The sequence below is a fragment of the Solanum stenotomum genome, chromosome 4 (assembly GCF_019186545.1).
Source record: "Solanum stenotomum isolate F172 chromosome 4, ASM1918654v1, whole genome shotgun sequence".
NCBI lineage: Eukaryota > Viridiplantae > Streptophyta > Magnoliopsida > Solanales > Solanaceae > Solanum > Solanum stenotomum.
The window spans coordinates 16,751,887-16,774,065 of NC_064285.1; the positions used below are offsets into that span (position 1 = coordinate 16,751,887).

Genomic DNA, 22,179 nt, shown 5'->3' on the forward strand with positions numbered 1-22,179 from the left:
AGATGGATGTTGGGACAGACCCCGCAACATCCTAATAAAACAAAACTAAGAATACAAAATAATTGAGTGCTCCGGAAAGCAAGGAGGTTCACCACTGACTCTGAACTGCTCAGTTGGATCAACGACGTGCAGGATGCTGATCCAGGGTACCTGTATCTGCATCGTCATAAGATGCAGGCCAACTGACATCAGTACATTGAATGTACGAGTATGCGAGCTAGAAAACTAAGCAACATAAGCTAGAAGGAAATCTGGAAGAAACTGAATAGCTTACCTGTCTCAACTCAACCTGACTGACTTTTTTCAATATAAGGCAATTTAAAACAAGTGCGATATAAAGAAAGACTGCTTTAAACATGCTATAATCTCTGAGTGTATACAAAGATACAATAAGCCTGAGATGTATATAGAAATACAATGATCTGATTTATATAAAAATACAATAATTTTTGTTTATGAAGATACAATAACTGTTGTGGGAGTTTTTCTAACTGACAACCATCACTTAAGAGCTATAGTGATGATACAACGATCGACCTCACGCTACCAGAGCATCTTACACCCGGCCAAAGGTATAAGACTTGAACTGCCTAATGGATCCACTAGTCTATCTGGAAAAGGATTCATCTAAAAAGTATGACCCCTTTCTACCCATGGTGGCTAACATGGTTTTATGGGGGCTGTGGGTTCTTTGAACGCTCCCCCAATTCGGTGCTCGATACTACTCCCAAAATGCACTGGCTCTTATGTTTTTAAAACATATGATTTCCTGCTAATTGAGATAATTACTCAAAAACTAGCCCGAAGGCTCTTTGGAAATCTCAGTTTCCAACCTTGTTTAAATGTAAAAACATTTCTTTAAAACTTCTTTGGGAATACATAGTTCCCTAATAACTTTGAGAAATGAACTCAACTTTATGTTCTTGACTTAACTTGAAACTCTATACTCTTTACTCTACTTGACACTTGAGCCTTAGAATGAAGTTAAAACGTTCAATAAAGACTCTTGAACAACTCTAAAGACTTGCTTGTACTTACTTCTTAACTTGCTTAACTTGACTCTAACTTCACTTGACTTTGATCCAAACTCACCTCAAATTGAATCATGGATTCAAGGTATATGATCGCATGTTTATAGATGAGTTTGGGAGGTTTAAATGTACATTAGAGTGTTGGAAACAACTAGGAAACATAGGTACAATACCTAGGAACATGCATGAGAAAGTGTGGAAAGAAAGGGAGAACATGGCGTCCTTGGCGCTCTGCAAGGCGCAGAGCACCAGCCCTCGAAGCTTAGAACGCACCTGCTGGTGCTCTGAGAGGCGTGCCGCCCGAAGGGCTGGACTTCAGAGTCCCTTTTGGGGTGCGCTGGCAGGTGCGACGCGCCAGACCCTTCCCCAGAAAACCCGACTTTTCTCCCTCTTTTCTCCAACTCTAAACCTCTCTAACCTCAATGGATTCAACCCCAAACACTAAGGATCATAGAACCCCTCAATATACAAGAGATTCAACTCAAACACACAACCAAATCATGTCCCACAACCAACAATAACTTCAACAACACAATCAACAACATCAACAACACAACCCAACAACTTCAACAACATATTCAATCTTTCTCAATAATAATGAGTTTGGTGTGTGNGGGGGGGGGGGGGGGGGGGGGGGGGGGGGAAGGATCAACCCACACTAAGAACTCACATACCTAGAAGGGATCACCCCCAACGATATCTACGAGGATCCTTGACGGAAACTCCTTGCTTGATCTTCTCTTCCTCCTCTTCTTCTCTTCTTCTTCTCTCAAGCCCTAGCTTTCACTCTTTAAAATGGGACCAAAAATGATACCAGAATCAACCTAACACAACAATATAATCCCAAAAGAAATGTCTAGGGAAAAGACCAAAATGCCCTTGAATTTCCGAACGGATTCCCTGCCAACTGCGCAACTTTTAAAGAGTATAACTAGCTCATACGAACTCGGAATCGAGCAAACTCGGTGGCGTTGGAAAGATCATTCCAAGTGATTTCCAAATATAACTACTCCTAACTCATCCTAAGCTAGGAGTTATGACTGCTCAAAGTTGGCCAAAACTCACTGATTTTCCACACTTATCCAAATTCCAGATTTTAAATTTTTCAAAAAATAAATGACTATTTCCAATTTCAAGCTTTTTTTCATGTTATTTCAAATTGCCGGATGTTACAATATCTCCCCCTTGGAAACATTCGTCCTCGAATGAGATTACTCTAACAAGGCTAAAGGTGTAACATCAAACTCAAACACCCAACAAGCAATTCATGCAAACAACAACAAGCAACAACATGCTCACTAAAATTTTAAAGAGCACTAAGAAGGAAATCAGTACCTTGGCCTACATTTCCTCCAGATTCAAAGAGGTATGAGTATCTCTTCTTCATGTCCTCTTTGGCTTCCCAAGTGGCTTACTCAACAAATTGGTTCCAACAAAGGACCTTAACTGAGGCTACATCCTTCGTTCTCAACCTACGAACATGACGGTCTAGAATTTGCACAGGAATCTCCTCATAAGGTAAGTTATCCTTGATCCTAACACTTTCTGTTGGCAGGATCAATGAAGGATCACCTATGCACTTCTTTAACATGGAGATATGAAATACCGGATGAACCGCTGCTAGTTCATGTGGTAACTCCAACTCATAAGCAACATTGCCAATTCTATTGGCTATGCAGTAAGGTCCAATATATCGGGGACTAAGTTTCCCCTTCTTCCCAAACCTCATAACCCCTTTCATGGGGGAAACTTTTAAATATACGCAATCGTCTACCTCAAACTCTAACGCCCTTCTCCTAACATCAGTGTAGGATTTTTGACGACTCTGTGCCGTTTTCAACCTCTCTTGAATCACTTTCACCTTCTCCATAGCTTGGTGAACTAAATCTGGTCCTATCAACTGTGCTTCACCAACTTCAAACCATCATATAGGAGATCTACATCTTCTCCCATAAAGAGCTTCATATGGAGCCATCTGGATGCTCGAGTGATAACTGTTATTGTAGGCAAACTCAATGAGAGGTAGGTGATCATCCCAATTACCTTTGAAATCGATCACACAAGCCCTCAACATATCTTATAAAGTCTGAATAGTACGCTCTGCTTGCCCATCAGTCTGAGGATGAAAGGCGGTACTTAAGTTCACCTTCGAACCCAAGCCTTTCTAAAACGATTTCCAGAACTGTGCAGTGAACTGTGCACCTCTAGCTGAAATAATGGAGATTGAAACTCTATGAAGTCTCACTATCTCTTGAACATATAACTTGGCATAATCTTCTGCAGAATTGGTAGTCTTTACGGGTAGAAAATGGGCTGACTTTGTCATTCTGTCGACAATTTCCCAAATAGAATCATGTTGTCTGCGAGACTTTGGCAACCCTATGATGAAATCCATGTTGGTCATCTCCCACTTCCATTTTGGAAGTTCTATCCTTAGAGCTAAACCAACGGGCTTTTGGTGTTCAACTTTTACTTGTTGGCAATTTGGACACTTAGCAACAAACTCTGCAATGCCCTTCTTCATGCCATTCCACCAATAAACTTCTCTCAAGTCACGATACATCTTCGTGGAACCCGGATGAATGGAATATCTGGAGCTATGAGCTTCTCCCATAATCCTCTCTTGGAGTACATCCACCATAGGTACACACAATCTACCTTGCTACCTCAAAACACCATCTCCCCCTTGTTCAAAAGCTAACACTCTTTTCTTTTGAACATTTGCCTTCAACTCAAGCAAAATGGGATCTTGATCTTGTTTCTCTTTCACTTCTGACACTTGTGATGACTCGGCCCCGTTAGCCACCGCTATTCCTCCTTCTGTGGAATCTGTAAATCTGACTCCCAAGCATATCAGTCTGTGTACATCTTTTTCTAACTTTCTCCTTGCTTCTTCAATATGTGAGGTACTACCCATAGACAATCTGCTCAAAGAATCAGCAACAACATTAGCCTTACCTGGGTGGTAAAGAATACTCAGGTCATAGTCCTTAAGTAATTCTTACCACCTCCTCTGTCTGAGATTAAGCTCTTTCTTAGTAAGCACATACTGAAGGCTTTTGTGATCAGTGAATATATCAACATGCACACCATACAAGTAATGACGCCATATCTTCAAAGTGAACACTACAGCCGCTAACTCTAAGTCATGGGTTGGGTAATTCTTCTCATGAACTTTCAACTGTTTGGAGGCATAACCTATAACCTTGTCATTCTGTATTAAGACACAACCCAAACCAATTCTAGATGCATCACAATACACCACAAGACCTTGAGTACCTTCTGGTAGCGTCAAAACTGGAGTTGTAATCAACGTCTTTTTCAATTCCTGAAAGCTTTTCTCACAAGCTTCAGACCATTGAAATTTCACTGCTTTCTGAGTCAACTTTGTCAAAGGAGATGCAATAGACGAGAACCCCTCAACAAACTTCTATAATAGCCAGCTAAACCCAAGAAACTCCTAATTTCAGTTGGAGATGTGGGTCTGGGCCAATTCTGCACTGCCTCAATTTTCCGAGTATCAACATTAATTTCATCACCGGACACAATGTGGCCTAGGAATGCCACATACTTAAGCCAAAACTCACACTTAGAGAACTTGGCATACAACTCCTTGTCTTTCAAAGTCTGAAGAACTGTTCTGAGGTGACTAGCATGATCTTCTTCATTCCTTGAATAGACTAGTATGTCATCAATGAAGACGATAACAAATGTATCTAAACAATGTTTGAAGACTCGATTAATAAAGTCCATGAAAGCTGCCGGTGCATTGGTCAAGCCAAAAGACATAACTAAAAACTCATAATGACCGTACTTGGTTCTGAAAGCTATCTTTGGAATATCACATTCCCTTACTCTTAACTGGTGATAGCCTGATCTGAGGTCAATCTTTGAAAACCAAGTGGCACCCTGAAGCTGATCGAAAAGATCATCAATCCTCGGAAGAGGGTACTTGTTCTTGATGGTAACCTTATTTAACTGACGGTAATCTATACACATCCTAAGAGAACCATCTTTCTTTCTCACAAACAAGACCGGAGCACCCCAAGGTGAGACACTCGGTCGAATCAAACCCTTTTCTAGGAGATCTTTCAACTGTTCTTTCAATTCTTTCAACCCTGCTGGTGCCATCCTATATGGCGGAATAGAGATAGGACGAGTATCTGGAATGAGATCTATGCCAAAATCTATTTCTCTCTCACGAGGAATTCCGGGTAGATCATCAGGGAAAACTTTTGGAAACTCTCTTACTATAGGAACTGACTGAAAAGGAGGCATCTCAACACTAGAGTCATGAACTCGGACTAAATGATAGACACAACCCTTCGAAACTAACTTCCTTGCCTTAAGGTACGAAATGAAATGACCTTTAGGCATTGCTGAACTACTACTCCATCTAAGACTGGCTCATTCGGAAACTGAAACTTGACCACTCGGGTTTTACAGTCTAATGATGCATAACAGGCATGAAGCCAATCCATACGTGGAATGATATCAAAGTCTACCATGTCTAACTCAACCAAATCAGCCATGGTGCTCTTGTGATTGATAGAAACAGGACAATCATGATAGACTCTTTCCGCTATAATAGACTCCCCAACAGGTGTGGAAACACAAAAGGGTTCACAAAGTCTTTCAAGGAGAACATCAAACTTATTTGCAACATAAGGAGTTACAAAAGATAGACTTGCTCCTGGGTCTAGCAAAGCATACACATCAATAGCAAAGACTTTGATCATACCAGTGACAACATTAGGAGAGTTCTCTTGCTCCTGGCGACTGGTGATTGCATAGAGGCGGTTTGCTCCTCCACCTACACTAGAAGTAGCTCCTCTAGGTGCCGTCCTGTCTGGTGTAACAACTGAAGAAGACTGTGATTTATTGCCCCCATTACCCTGCCTATTCTTCGGACACTCTCGCATGAAATGTCCATTCTGATCACACCTGAAACAACCCATGGAGCCCTCTCGACAAATACCTGAGTGGTTCCTACCACATTTGGCGCAGGCAAGAGGCTTACTACTCCCTTGCACCACACTACCCGAAGATTGTGCTGGCCTAGCCCTATAATCCTTCGAATTCTGGCCATAAAATTCACCTTTGTATCTGGGTGCAAGTGCTCTAGTAGATGATGGAGCAGGTCCCTTTTGCCTTTGCTGAAAGGAGGAACGGTTTGAATTACCTTTCTGTTGTCCGGACTCATTACCGGTCTTGGTTCTCTTACTTCTGAACTCTTCTTTGTCCCTCAGCTTCTCATCCTCAACCTGCTGTACATAGACCATTAACCTGGATATGTCCATGTCCCCGATAAGCATTGCAGCCCTACCTTCCTTACTTGACAAACGAGACAACCGAGTAACAAACAAGCTCATTCTATTTCTCATATCCGCCACCATATCCGGAGCATAGCGGGAGAGTTGGGTGAACTTCAGACTTTACTCATGAACACTCAAAGACTCCTGCTTAAGTGTGAGGAACTCACGTACCCTGGCCTCTCTCAATTCTCGACGAAAGAAATGCCCCAAGAAAGCTTCTTCAAAACCGACCCAACTCGTAGGTGGCGCATTCTCAGCTCTGCCCTCTTTCCACTGGTCGAACCAAGTTCTAGCAACATCCTTCAATTGATACGCAACTAGTTCAACCCTCTCAGTATCTGCCACATGCATCACATCAAAAATCTTCTTCAACTCCTCAATGAAGTCCTCTGGATCCTCAGTAGTACCCGAACCCATGAAACTCGGAGGATTCATCCCCAAGAACTCACGGATCCTAGAAGTGTTAGCTCCTTCCTGTCGAGCTCCCCTTTGCTGACCAATCTGATTAGTTACAGCTTGACTCAGAATTCTAATTATCTCTCTGAACTCGGCATTAGAAACTTCCCCTTGATCTTGCACTCCCGGTGCATAAGGTAACTCTTGCTCATCCACATAACGTCTAGGAAGACGCCCTCTGCCAACTCTTCGTGGAGGTATGACTATCTGAAAACACGCGCAAGCACGGATTAAAAGGAAACTTTTTAGAGATCAACTCTAACGCACGAGATGAGTGTGAAAGAAATGAGAAATCTTACTAAATGTTGTAGCCTCCCAATTATAGATGTGGCGCGCTTCACATCAATAACTAGGACTCTATAGACACGGATTCATAGACTCCCTAGGATTTTTGAACTCTGTGCTCTGATACCAAGTTTGTCACGCCCAGAGCCTATACCCTAGGCGGGACCGGCACAAGAAGACCATTGCTGGTCCTAAGCGAATCCTTGGCCTGGTTTCTTAACTCAGTAAAAACTTAACTCAACAGCATAACTCAATGCAAATGCAAGACTTACAAAACAACTTAACTTATGAAATTTGTCCACAAAGGCAACTCGAATCTAAAAATAGAATTTTTACATATATACATAGATGAGAGACTCAAAACTAACTGACTGACTATCTATGATGCCTCTAAAATACTGAGATGGATGTTGGGATAGACCCTGCAACATCCTAATAAAACAAAACTAAGAATACAAAATAATTGAGTCCTCCGGAAAGCAAGGAGGCTCACCACTGACTCTGAACTGCTCAGCTGGATCAACGACGTGCAGGATGCTGATCCGGGGTACCTGTATCTGCATCTTCATAAGATGCAGGATAACTGGCATCAGTACATTGAATGTACGAGTATGCGAGCTGGAAAACTAAGCAATATAGGCTAGAAGGAAATCTGGAAGAAACTGAATAGCTTACCTGTCTCAACTCAACCTGACTGACTTCTTTCAATATAAGGCAATTTAAAACAAGTTCGATATAAAGAAAGACTGCTTTAAACATGATATAATCTCTGAGTGTATACAAAGATACAATAAGCCTGAGATGTATATAGAAATACAATGATCTGATGTATATAAAAATACAATAATTTTTGTTTATGAAGATACAATAACTGCTGTGGGAGTTTCTCTTACCGACAACCATCACTTAAGAGCTATAGTGATGATACAACGATCAACCTCACGCTGCCAGAGCATCTTACACCCGGCCAAAGGTATAAGACTTGAACGGCCTAATGGATCCACTAGTCTATCTGGAAAAGGATTCATCTAAAAAGTATGACCCTTTTCTACCCATGGTGGCTAACATGGTTTTATGGGGGCTGTGGGTTCTTTGAACGCTCCCCCAATTCAGTGCTCGATACTACTCCCAAAATGCACTGGCTCTTATGTTTTTAAAACATATGATTTCCTGCTAATTGAGATAATTACTCAAAAACTAGCCCGAAGGCTCTTTGGAAATCTCAGTTTCCAACCTTGTTTAAATGTAAAAACATTTCTTTAAAACTTCTTTGGGAATACATAGTTCCCGAATAGCTTTGTGAAATGAACTCAACTTTATGTTCTTGACTTAACTTGAAACTCTATACTCTTTACTCTACTTGACACTTGAGCCTTAGGATGAAGTTAAAACATTTAATAAAGACTCTTGAACAACTCTAAAGACTTGCTTGTACTTACTTCTTAACTTGCTTAACTTGACTCTAACTTCACTTGACTTTGATCCAAACTCGCCTCGAATTGAATCATGGATTCAAGGTATATGATCGCATGTTTATAGATGAGTTCGGGAGGTTTAAATGTACATTAGAGTGTTGGAAACAACTAGGTAACATAGGTACAATACCTAGGGATATGTATGAGAAAGTGTGGAAAGAAAGGGAGAACATGGCGTCCTTGGCGCTCTGCAAGGCGCGGAGCGCCAGCCTTTGAAGCTCAAAAGGCACCTACTGGCGCTCTGAGAGGCGTGCCGCCCCAAGGGCTGGATTTCAGAGTCCCTTTTGGGGTGCGCTGGCAGCCGCGACGCACCAGACCCTTCCCCAGAAAACCCGACTTTTCTCCCTCTTTTCTCCAACTCTAAACCTCTCTAACCTCAATGGATTCAATTCCAAACACTAAGGATCATAAAACCCCTCAATACACAAGAGATTCAACTCAAACACACAACCAAATCATGTCCCACAACCAACAATAACTTCAACAACACAACCCAACAACTTCAACAACATATCCAATATATCTCAACAATAATGAGTTTGGTGTGTGGGGAAGGGGGGGGGGGAAGCATCAACCCACACTAAGAACTCACATACGTAGAAGGGATCACCCCCGACGATATCCACGAGGATCCTTGACGGAAACTTTTTGCTTGATCTTCTCTTCCTCCTCTTCTTCTCCTCTTCTTCTCTTCTTGTTCTCTTCTACTTCTCTCAAGCCCTAGCTTTCACTCTTTAAAATGGGACCAAAAATGATCCAAGAATCAACCTAACACAACAATATAATCCCAAAAGAAATGGCTAGGGAAAAGACCAAATTGCCCTTAAATTTCCGGACGGATTCCCTGCCAACTGCCCAACTTTCAAAGGGCATAACACGCTCATACGAACTTGGAATCGAGCAAACTCGGCGGCGTTGGAAAGATCATTCCAAGGGATTTCCAAATATATCTGGAACTACTCCTAACTCATCCTGAGCTAGGATTTATGACTGCTCAAAGTTGGCCAAAACTCACTGATTTCCCACACTTAACCAAATTCCAGATTTTAAATTTTTCAAAAAAAAAAATGACTATTTCCAATTTCTAGCTTTTTTTCATAGTTATTTCAAATTGCCAGATGTTACACTGTATCTGCATCGTCATAAGATGCAGGCCAACTGGGATCTGTACATTGAATGTACGAGTATGCGAGATGGAAAGCTAAACCACAACTTAATCTTGAAAAGAGTACAAGAGAACACTTACCTTGGATCTGTTCGACTCATGAATAACTGAACTCAATATATAAAGCAATAAGACACATGCAATATATAAAGCTTGCAAAATAGTGTAAACAACTTAGCTTATTAGTTATAAAACAATAACGACTCAACTTTACTTATATAAAAGTAATATAACTTTAGTGGGGATTCTTTAACCGACAACCACCACCATGAGCCCTAGTGGTGGTACAACGTTTTACGTCACGTTGCCCAAAGACCATCCTATACCTTGTCGTGATATAGGACTTTACTTTTGCTTAGTGGATCCACTAGCTTAATCTTACGTGGTCATCTAAAAAGAATGATACGTCAAGTCCCATGTTGGCGCATGATTCTTATGGAGAGTTGAGTTAATATGAACCCGTGTTCCCAATTCGGTGCTCAATACTACTCCCAAAAATACTTTGGCTCATAAGTGTCTTTTAAACACATCTTTATTTAATTGAGATAATTACTCAAAACTTAGCCCAAAGGCTCTTTTGGAAAACATGGTTCCCCTCTTACTCAAATGTAAACCATTTACAAACCTCTTTGGGAATACTTAGTTCCCTAATAGCTTCTGAGAAATGGACTCAACTTTATGCTCTTGACTTAACTTGAAACTCGAGACTTTTTACTTAACTTGAAACTCTATACTCTTGCTTGACTTGAAACTTGAAACGAAGTTAAAACGTTCAATAACGACTCTTGAAAAGGTTTGAGGACTTGCTTCTTAACTTTGCTTGACTTGACTCTAACTTCCCTTAACTTCGATCCTAACTTACCTTGAATTGAACTATGGATTCAATGTATATGATCACATGTTTATGGATGAGTTCGGGATGTCTAAATGTACCTTAAAGTGTTGGAAACAACTATAAAACATAGGTACAATACCAAGGAACATGCATGAGAAAGTGTGTAAAGAATGGGGGAACTTGGCATCCTTAGTGCTCTGCAAGGCGCGGAGCGCCAGCCCTTGAAGCTCAGAGCGGACCTGCTGGAGCTCTGCAACGGGCGCCGCCCAAAGGCTAGACTTTAGAGTCCCTTTTGGGGTGCGCTGGCAGGCGCGACGTGCCAGCCCTTTGCCCAAAAAATCTGACTTTTCTCCCTCTTTTTCCCAACTCTAAACCACCCTAGCTTCAATGGACTCAACCCCAAACACTAAGGATCATAAAATCCCTCAACATACAAGATATTCAACTCAAACACACAACCAAATCATGTCCCACAACCAACAAGAACTTCAACAACACAATCAACAACATCAACAACACAACCCAACAACATCAACAACACAACCCAACAACTTCAACAACATATCCAATATTTTCTCACTAATAAAAATGAGTTTGGTGTGTGGGGGAAAGAATCAACCCAACACTAAGAACTCACATACCTAGTGGGGATCACCCCCAACGATATCTACGACGGAAACTTGCTTGATCTCCTCTTTCTCCTCTTCTTCTCTTCTTCTTCTCTTCTTCACTCTCAAGCCCTAGCTCTCACTCTTTTAAAATGGGACCAAAATTATCCAAAAATCAGCCTAACACAACAATATAACCCCAAAAGAAATGGCTAGGGAAAAGACCAAAATGCACTTAAAATTTCCGGACGGATTCCTTGCCAATTGCCCAACTTTCAAAGGGAATAACTTGCTCATACGAACTCGGAATCGAACAAACTCGGTGGCGTTGGAAAGATCATTCCATGGGCTTTCCAGAAATAACTAGAACTACTCCTAGCTCATCATGAGCTAGGAGTTATGACTGCTCAAAGTTGGACAAAACTCACTGATTTCCCACACTTAACGAAATTTCCAGATTTTGAACTCCTTCCAAAAATGACTATTTCCGATTTCCAGCTTCTCTATAGTTATTTCAACTTACCGGATGTTACAATATCTCCCCCTTGGGAACATTCGTCCTCGAATGAGGTTACTCTTACCAAGGCTAAGGGTGTAACATCAAACTCAAACACCCAACAAGCAAAATCATGCAAACAACAACAACAACATCGACATGCTCACTACAATTTAAAGAGCACCAAGAAGGAAATTATTACCTTGGTCTGCATTTCCTCCGGAATCAAAGAGATGTGGATATCTCTTCTTCATGTCTTCTTCGACTTTCCAAGTGGCTTTCTCAACTAATTGGTTCCTCCATAGGACCTTGACTGAGGCTATATATTTCGTTCTCAACCTACGAACTTGACGATCTAAACTCTGAACAGGAATCTCCTTATAAGTTAAGTTATCCTTGATCCTAATACTTTCAGTTGGTAGGATCAATGAAGGATCGCCTATGCACTTCTTCAACATGGAGATGTGAAATACCGGATGAACCGCTACTAGTTCCTGTGGTAACTCCAACTCATAAGCAACATTGCCAATCCTCTTGGCTATGCGGTAAGGTCCAATATACCGGGGACTACGTTTTCCCTTCTTACCAAACCTCATAACCCCTTTCATGGGTGAAACTTTTCAATACACCCAATCGTCTACTTCAAACTCTAACGCCCTTCTGCTAACATCAGTGTAGGATTTTTGACGACTCTGTGCCGTTTTCAACCTCTCTTGAATCACTTTCACCTTCTCCATAGCTTGGTGAACTAAATCTGGTCCTATCAACTGTGCTTCACCAACTTCAAACCATCCAATAGGAGACCTACATATTCTCCCATAAAGAGCTTTATATGGAGACACCAGGATGCTAGAGTGATAACTGTTGTTGTAGGCAAACTCAATGAGAGGTAGGTGATCATCCCAATTACCTTTGAAATCGATCACACAAGCCCTCAACATATCTTCTAGGATCTGGATAGTGCACACTGCTTGCCCATCAGTCTGAGGATGAAAGGGGGTACTTAACTTCACCTTCGAACCCAAGCCTTTCTGAAAAGATTTCCAGAACTGTGCAGTGAACTGTGCACCTCTATCTGAAATAATAGAGATTGGGACTCCATGAAGGCTCACTATCTCTTGAACATATAACTTGGCATAATCTTCTACATATTTGGTAGTCTTTACCGGTAGAAAATGAGCTGACTTTGTCATTCGGTCGACAATCACCCAAATAGAATCATGTTGTCTGCGAGACTTTGGCAACCCTGTGATGAAATCCATGTCGATCATCTCCCACTTCCATTCTGGAAGTTCTATCCACTGAGCTAAACCAACGGGCTTTTGGTGTTCAACTTTCACTTGTTGACAATTTGGACACTTAGCAACAAACTCTGCAATGCCCTTCTTCATGCCATTCAACCAATAAACTTCTCTCAAGTCACGATACATCTTCGTGGAACCCAAATGAATGGAATATCTGGAGCTATGAGCTACCTCCATAATCCTTTCTTGGAGTCCATCTACCATAGGTACGCACAATCTAGCATGATACCTCAAAACACCATCTCCCCCTTGTTCAAAACCTAATAATCTTTGCTTTTGAACATTTGCCTTCAACTCAAGCAAAATGGGATCTTGATCTTGTTTCTCTTTCACTTCTGACACTAGTGATGACTCGGCCTCATACGCCACCGCTATTCCTCCTTCTGCGGAATCTGTAAGTCTGACTCCCAAGTTTGCCAGTCTGTGTACATCTTTTGTTAACTCTCTCTTTCCTTATTCAATATGGGCGGTTCTACCCATAGACAACCTGCTCAAAGAATCAGCAACAATATTAGCCTTACCTGGGTGGTAAAGAATACTCAGGTCGTAGTCCTTGAGTAATTCTTACCACCTCCTCTGTCTGAGATTAAGATCTTTTTGAGTAAGCACATATTGAAGGCTCTTGTGATCAGTGAATATGTTGACGTGCACACCATACAAGTAATGACGCCATATCTTCAAAGCAAATACTACAACAGCTAACTCCAAGTCATGGGTTGGGTAATTCTTCTCATGAACTTTCAACTGTCTGGAGCCATAAGCTATAACCTTGCCATTCTGCATTAGAACACAACCCAAACCAATTCTAGATGCATCATAATACATCACAAGACCTTGAGTACCTTCTAGTAGCGTCAAAACTGGAGCAGAAATCAACCTCTGTTTTAATTCCTGAAAGCTTTTCTCACAAGCTTTAGACCATTAAAATCTCACTGTCTTCTGAGTCAATTTTGTCAAAGGATATGCAATTGACGAAAACCCCTCAACAAACATTCATTAATAGCCAGCTAAACCCAAGAAACTCTTAATTTTAGTTGGAGATGTGGGTCTAGGCCAATTCTGAATAGCCTCAATTTTCCTAGTTTTAACTTTAATTCCATCACCGGACACAATGTGGCCTAGGAACGCCACTGACTCAAGCCAAAACTCACACTTATAAAACTTGGCATACAACTCCTTGTCTTTCAAAGTCTGAAGAATTGTTCTAAGATGACTAGCATGATCTTCTTCATTCCTTGAATAGACTAATATGTCATCAATGAAGACGATAACAAACGTATCAAAATAAGGTTTGAAGACTCGATTCATCAAATCCATGAAAGCTGCTGGTGCATTGGTCAAACCAAAAGACATGACTAAAAACTCATAATGACCGTACCTGGTCCTGAAAGCTGTCTTTGGAATATCATATTCCCTTACTCTTAACTGATGATAGCCTGATCTGAGGTCAATCTTCGAGAAACAAGTGGCACCCTGAAGCTGATCGAAAAGATCATCAATCCTCGGAAGAGGGTACTTGTTCTTGATGGTAACCTTATTCAACTAGCGGTAAACTATACACATCCTAAGGGAACCATCTTTCTTTCTCACAAACAAGATCGGAGCACCCCAAGGTGAGACACTCGGTCGAATGAAACCCTTTTCTAGGAGATCTTTCAACTGCTTTTTCAACTCTTTCAACTCTTTCAACTCTGCTGGTGCCATTCTATATGGCGGAATAGAGATAGGACGAGTATCGGGAATAAGATCTATGCCGAAATCTATTTCTCTCTCATGAGGAATTCCGGGTAGATCATCAGGGAAAACTTTTGGAAACTCTCTTACTATAGGAACTGACTGAAAAGGAGGTATCTTAACACTAGAGTCATGAACTTGGACTAAGTGATAGACACAACCCTTCGAAACTAACTTTCTTGCCTTAAGGTACGAAATGAAACGACATTTAGGCAATGTTGAACTACTACTCCACTCTAAGACTGGCTCATTCGAAAATTGAAACTTGACCACTCGAGTTCTACAGTCTAATGATGCATAACAGGCATGAAGCCAATCCATACCTAGAATGACATCGAAATCTACCATGTCTAACTCAACCAAATCAGCCATGGTGCTCTTGTGATTGATAGAAACAGGACAATCACGATAAATTCTTTCTGCTAGAATAGACTCCCCAACAGGTGTAAAAACACAAAAGGGTTCACAAAGTCTTTCAGGAAGAACCTCAAACTTATTTGCAACATAAGGAGTTACAAAAGATAAACTTGCTCCTGGGTCTAGCAAAGCATACACATCAAAACCAAAGATTTTGATCATACTAGTGACAACATTAGGTGAATTCTCTTGCTCACGGCAACTGGTGATTGCATAAAGGCGGTTTGCTCCTCCGCCGGTACTAGAAGTAGTTCCTCTAGGCGCCATCCTGTCTAGGGGAGCAACTGAAAAAGATTGGGCCCTACTGCCCAAATTTTACTACCCTGGTTATTCTTAGGGCACTCCTTCATGAAGTGACCCTCTTTTCCACACTTAAAGCAACCTGTCTGGCCATCACGACATTTACCGGGTGGGTTCTACCGCACCTAGCACATTAAGGAAACAAACTGCCTCCTTGTGCCACACTACCTGAGGACTGTGTTGGTCTAGCCTTGAAGTCCTTTGAATTCTGGCCATTAAATTCCCCTCTGTATCGGGTGCAGGTGCTCTAGCAGATGATGGAGCAGGTCCCTTTTGCCTTTGCTGAAAGGAGAAACGGTTTGACATACCATTCTGTTGCCCGGACTCATTACCAGTGTTGGCTCTCTTACTTATGAACTCTTCTCTGTCCCTCAGCTTCTCTTCCTCAACCTGTTGTACATAGACCATTAACCTGGATATGTCCATGTCCCGACAACCATTGCAGCCCTACCTTCCTTACTTGACAACCGAGACAGCCCAGCTATAAACAAGCTCATTCTATTTCTCATGTCCGCCACCATCTCCGGAGCATAGCGGGATAGTTGTGTGAACTTCAAACTGTACTCTTGAACACTCAAAGACTCCTGCTTAAGTGTGAGGAACTCACGTACCTTGGTCTCTCTCAATTCTCGAGGTAAGAAATGCCCCAAGAAAGCTTCCTCAAAATTGGCCCAACTCGCAGGTGGTGCATTCTCAGCTCTCCCCTCTTTCCACTGGTCGAACCAAGTTCTAGCAACATCTTTCAATTAATATATAGCTAGTTCAACCCGCTCAATATCTGCCACGTACATCACATCAAAAATCTTCTTCAACTCCTCAATGAAGTTCTCTGGATCCTCAGTAGTACTCGAACCCATAAACTCGGAGGATTCATCCACAAGAACTCACGAATCCTAGAAGTGTCGGCTCCTTCATGTCGAGCTCCCCTTTGCTGACCAATCTGATTAGTTACAGCTTGACTAAGAATTCTAATTGCCTCTCTGAACTCGACATTAGAAACTTCCCCTTGATCTTGCACCCCTGGGGCATAAGATAACTCTTGCTCATCCACATAACGTCTAGGAAGACGCCCTCTGCCAACTCTTCGTGGAGGCATGACTATCTAAAGACACGCGCAAACACCGATTAAAAAGAAACTTTTTAGAGATCAACTCTAACGCACAATATGAGTGTGAAAGAAGTGATAAATCTTCATAAATGTTATAGCCTCCCATTATAGATGTGGTGCGCTTCACACCGATAACTAGGACTCTACAGACACATCTTCATAGAGTCCCTAGGACTCTTGAACGCTGTGCTCTGATACCAATTTTTTCACGCCCCGAGCCTACACCCTAGGCGGAACCGGCACCCGGAACCCATTTCTGGCCCCAAGCGAACCCTTGGCTCAGCGGAAACCTAACTCAACAGAAAACTCAATGCAAACGCAAGGTTACAAGACAACTTAACTTATACATCTGGCCACAAAGGCAACTCGAATCTCAAAATAGGATATTTACATATATACATAGATGAGAGACTAAAAACTAACTGACTGACTGTCTATGAAGTCTCTAAAGTACTGAGATGGATGTTGGGACAGACCCCACAACATCTTAATAAAACAAAACTCAAGAATGCAAAACAACCGAGTCCAACGGAAAGCAAAGAGGCTCACCACTGACTCTGAAGTGCTCAGCTGGATCAACGATGTGCAGGATGCTGATCCGGGGTACCTGTATCTGCATCGTCATAAGATGCAGGCCAACTGACATTAGTACATTGAATGTACGAGTATGCGAGATGGAAAGCTAAACCACAACTTAAGCTTGAAAAGAGTACAAGAGAACACTTACCTTGACTCTGTTCGACTCATGAATAACTAAACTCAATATATAAAGCGATAAGACACATGCAATATGTAAAGCCTGCAAAATAGTGTAAACAACTTAGCTTGTTAGTGATAAAACAATAACGACTCAACTTTACTTATATAAAAGTAATATAACTTTAGTGGGAGATTCTTTAACAGACAACCACCACCATGAGCCCTAGTGGTGGTACAGCGTTTTACCTCACGTTGCCCAAGGACCATCCTATACCTTGCCGTGATATAGGACCTTACTTTTTCTTAGTGGATCCACTAGCTTAATCTTACGTGATCATATAAAAAGAATGATACGTCAAGTCCCATGTTGGCACATGGTTCTTATGGAGAGTTGAGCTAATATGAACATGTGTCTCCAATTCGGTGTTCAATACTACTCCCAAAAATACTTTGGCTCATAAGTGTCTTTTAAACACATCTTTCTTTAATTGAGATAATTACTCAAAACTTAGCCCAAAGGCTCTTTTGGAAAACATGGTTCCCCTCTTACTCAAATGTAAAACATTTACAAACCTCTTTGGGAATACTTAGTTCCCTAATAGCTTTTGAGAAATGTTCTCAACTTTATGCTCTTGACTTAACTTGAAACTTGAGACTCTTTACTTAACTTGAAACTCTATACTCTTGCTTGACTTGAAACTTGAAACGAAGTTAAAACGTTCAATAACGACTGTTGAAAAGTTTTGAGGACTTGCTTCTTAACTTTGCTTGACTTGACTTTAACTTCCCTTAACTTCGATCCTAACTTTCCTTGAATTGAACTATGGATTCAATGTATATGATCACATATTTATGGATGAGTTCGGGATGTCTATATGTACCTTAAAGTGTTGGAAACAACTATAAAACATAGGTACAATACCAAGGAACATGCTTGAGAAAATGTGTAAAGAATGGGAGAACTTGGCGTCCTTGGCGCTCTGCAAGGCGCGGAGCGCCAGCCCTTGAAGCTCAGAGGGGACCTGCTGGCGCTCTGCTAGGCGCACCGCCCCAAAGGCTGGACTTCAGAGTCCCTTTTGGGGCGCGCTGGCAGGTGCGACGTGCCAGCCCCTTGCCCAAAAAATCTGACTTTTCTCCCTCTTTTTCCCAACTCTAAACCACCTAACTTCAATGGACTCAACCCCAAACACTAAGGATCATAAAATCCCTCAACATACAAGAGATTCAACTCAAACACACAACCAAATCATGTCCCACAACCAACAAGAACTTCAACAACACAATCAACAACATCAACAACACAACCCAACAACTTCAACAACATATCCAATCTTTTCTCAATAATAAAAATGAGTTTGGTGTGTGGGGGAAAGAATCAACCCAACACTAAGAACTCACATACCTAGTGGGGATCACCCCCGACGATATCCACGACGGAAACTTGCTTGATCTCCTATTTCTCCTCTTCTTCTCCTCTTCTTCTCTTCTTCTTCTCTTCTTCACTCTCAAGCCATAGCTCTCACTCCTTTAAAATGGGACAAAAATAAACCAAAAATCTGCCTAACACAACAATATAACCCCAAAAGAAATGGCTAGGGAAAAGACCAAAATGCCCCTAAAATTTCCAGACGGATTCCCTGCCAACTGCCCAACTTTCAAAGGGCATTACTCGCTCATACAAACTCGGAACTAAAAAAACTCGGCGGCGTTGGAAAGATCATTCCAAGGGATTTCCAAACATACCTGGAACTACTCCTAGCTCAAGATGAGCTAGGAGTTATGACTGCTCAAAGTTGGACAAAACTCACTGATTTCCCACACTTAACCAAATTTCCAGATTTTGAATTCTTTCCAAAAATGACTATTTCCGATTTCCAGCTTCTCTATAGTTATTTCAACTTACCAGATGTTACATTGCTAGTTGGCTCGGATACCATGTCTGATATGAATATTAATGGTTGGCTTAAATACCACGCCTTATATGAACATTGAAGGATGGCTCTGGTATCACACCGGTGCACTAAAAGATTGAGTGTGGGTTCCATGAGAAGACAACGTATGTGTTTATGGTACTATGAGAGGATCAGGTATGCGCATTTGTGATCATGTGAGATACGTTTCATGCATTGGTTGATTTCATGGCATTGTGACTAGAATCTATGTATTCGTGATTATTGTTATATGTGATTGACATATGTTTATGGTATTACAGGCTGTGCATATAAATCTAAGGGGAGGACTGGGAGTTTGGGATATTCTATAGTTGTGATTATAATTGTTTCAACTATTGGGTTGATTTTACAGGGACTAAATTATTTAGTTGTTTTTAAATTTTGTTTCTATTTATCATGATGTAATTGGTTTATTGAAGTGGTGGTTGTTAAGTTAGACAGATGACCGGGGGTCTGGTGTATGGTTAAGTGTTGAGAGTGGCTATGGTAATCAGTGTTTTTAAGACTTATATGATAAATAGGGAATCAATATGGATGAGTTGGTATAAGGCACAGTTTCATGTTCTATTCCAAAAGGGTTAGGGAGTTGACATAAGAAGTTGAGAAAGACCAGTAAGTTGGTTGGGGATAGTGATGGTCTAATATTCGTGAATATTAATGTGATAGAAGGGTTAGCCTATGATCTGACATTAGTGGTGATCTTGTATTCGGGAATATCTATGTGATAGCAGTGTTAGGTTCTGATCTGATATTAGTGTGACATCACAAGTAGGCTAGGGAAGCCTTAGAGTGATATCACATGTTGGCTAGGTGACATCATAGGTAGGGTTATGAAACCTTAGGGGACATAAAAGGTAGGATTTAAAAGCATTAGACTTAGCAGCGGATTACGGTAGAAGGTTGGGTTCAAGTGTACTAGTTTATGGGTATTATACTTGGGATGGGGGAAGCTTGTGGATAAATACTTGGGGTGGTGTAATTTTCATATTGCATGCTCTCTTCTGAATGTCTACTTTATATTATGTGGTAGGTTCAAGTTAACCGATGATTCCTACCTATACGTGTTGTTTGTACTAATACTACTCTTGCTATGCCACATGGCATAGTCTGGTTTCAGAATATCCGTGATATTTCATATGTGAAGATGATGATGATCTCCGACAGCTTCTACTCATTTTTCCTTATGGCGGGAGTTGTGTCTTATTTCTTTTATAAACTACACTCTTAGAAGCTCTTGTACCTATTTAGACTAGTTCTTTAGGGGTGTTAGTATGTTTCTTTGTAAAATAGATTGAATGTTTTCAAGAAATNTTACATGCTCTCTTCTGAATGTCTACTTTATATTATGTGGTAGGTTCAAGTTAATCGATGATTCCTACCTATACGTGTTGTTTGTACTAATACTACTCTTGCTATGCCACTTGGCATAGTTTGGTTTCAGAATATCCGTGATATTTCATATGTGAAGATGATGATGATCTCCGACAGCTTCTACTCATTTTTCCTTATGGCGGGAGTTGTGTCTTATTTCTTTTATAAACTACACTCTTAGAAGCTCTTGTACCTATTTAGACTAGTTCTTTAGGGGTGTTAGTATGTTTCTTTGTAAAATAGATTGAATGTTTTCAAGAAATTAAAGATGTTTTCCTTTTTAAATAGGGTAGTGGTTAATGTTGTATTTATTTTTCGGATGACCCAGACTAAGCTTGGGGTTGAGGGTTCTCCTATTTAGGTGTTAGATAAGGTGCCTACACGGCCCGATGGGTTGGGTCGTGATGATTAAAATGATGATAAATTTTTTTATGGTTACTTCTCTTAGAGTAAAACCTATACGGAGGGGGTTTCAAAATAAGCCCAAATATAGGTAACCTGCCCAAACTTTTATGGGTTGGGCTCAAGATAATTTGAATTGGGTTGATTTCAACTCATTCAAGTCTTAACCCATTCTAAAATAATCTTCAATTGAGCTTAATTTAATCTTCAATTTCTACCTATTTTAAGACTCTTTATTTGCATTGGTGTAATGTATATTCCTGGATTGAAGGTATGAATTACTATCTTTTTTATATCTTCTCGAATTTATCTATCTATTTTAACTTATTTATTTTATTTTCTTGAGTTGAAATTCAAATTGTGGTTATAAAATTTAAATAATAATATTTTAAAATGATTGTGATTAAGAGGGTCAAATTGGACGGGTCATGACCCAATCCAATTTATAGCCCATTTGAGCCCAACCAATATTTGAACGAATATTGATGCAACCCGATTTCTATTTTAACACATTTTAATATCTCAGATTTCAACTCAATATGTCATTTGAAACCTATACCTATAAGGTTCTTAGAAAAAGAACAATAGCTTATCGCTTATAGAGAGAGAAGCTCTCGTCTTTCACTAAAAAAAAAAACAAATGTCAAACTCTATTGCCCCCATTTGGATTACTTATTATAAGTGTTTTTAAGTCAAAATAGTTTTAAAGAAACTTGCAGTGTTTGGATATGATAAAAAAAAATATTTATAAGCACTTATTTTTAGGACAAAATAAAAAAGATAGCTAAAATTTATAAGTTAGCATGTTTGGATTGACTTATTTTAAGTGTTTTAAAACTAAAATAGATTTTAAGCACTTTTACGGTATTTAAATAAAATAAAAAGTGTTTTAAGCACTTATGTTTAAGCTAAAAAGTCCAAAGTAAGCCACAAGTTAGAATTCCTAACTTATGGTTTTAGCTTATCTGTCATAAGCCAAATCAAATAGGAGCCTATGTCCCCTGTTAATGTGTTGTGATTTACTTTTTGAAAACCACTTTTGAAATGTTTTAAGTATAAGAAATTTAAGAAAATATTTGGAAAGAATCGCTACTTAAATTTTTGAAGAAATTAAGAAAACTCAATCTAAAAAGGCCTTAACAGATTAACCTTTAAAAATTTAGAAAAAATGGATAAGAGGTTCACATTTCCACTTTGAGAAGGTGTTATTCTCCTTCTTGGTACTC

General features: G+C 40.4%; 1 pseudogene; it reads right to left on the minus strand.

Annotated features, from left to right (window-relative positions):
- Positions 1-1,103: 1,103 nt before the first annotated feature.
- On the minus strand, positions 1,104-16,403 carry LOC125861323 (uncharacterized; annotated as a pseudogene).
- Positions 16,404-22,179: the final 5,776 nt, after the last annotated feature.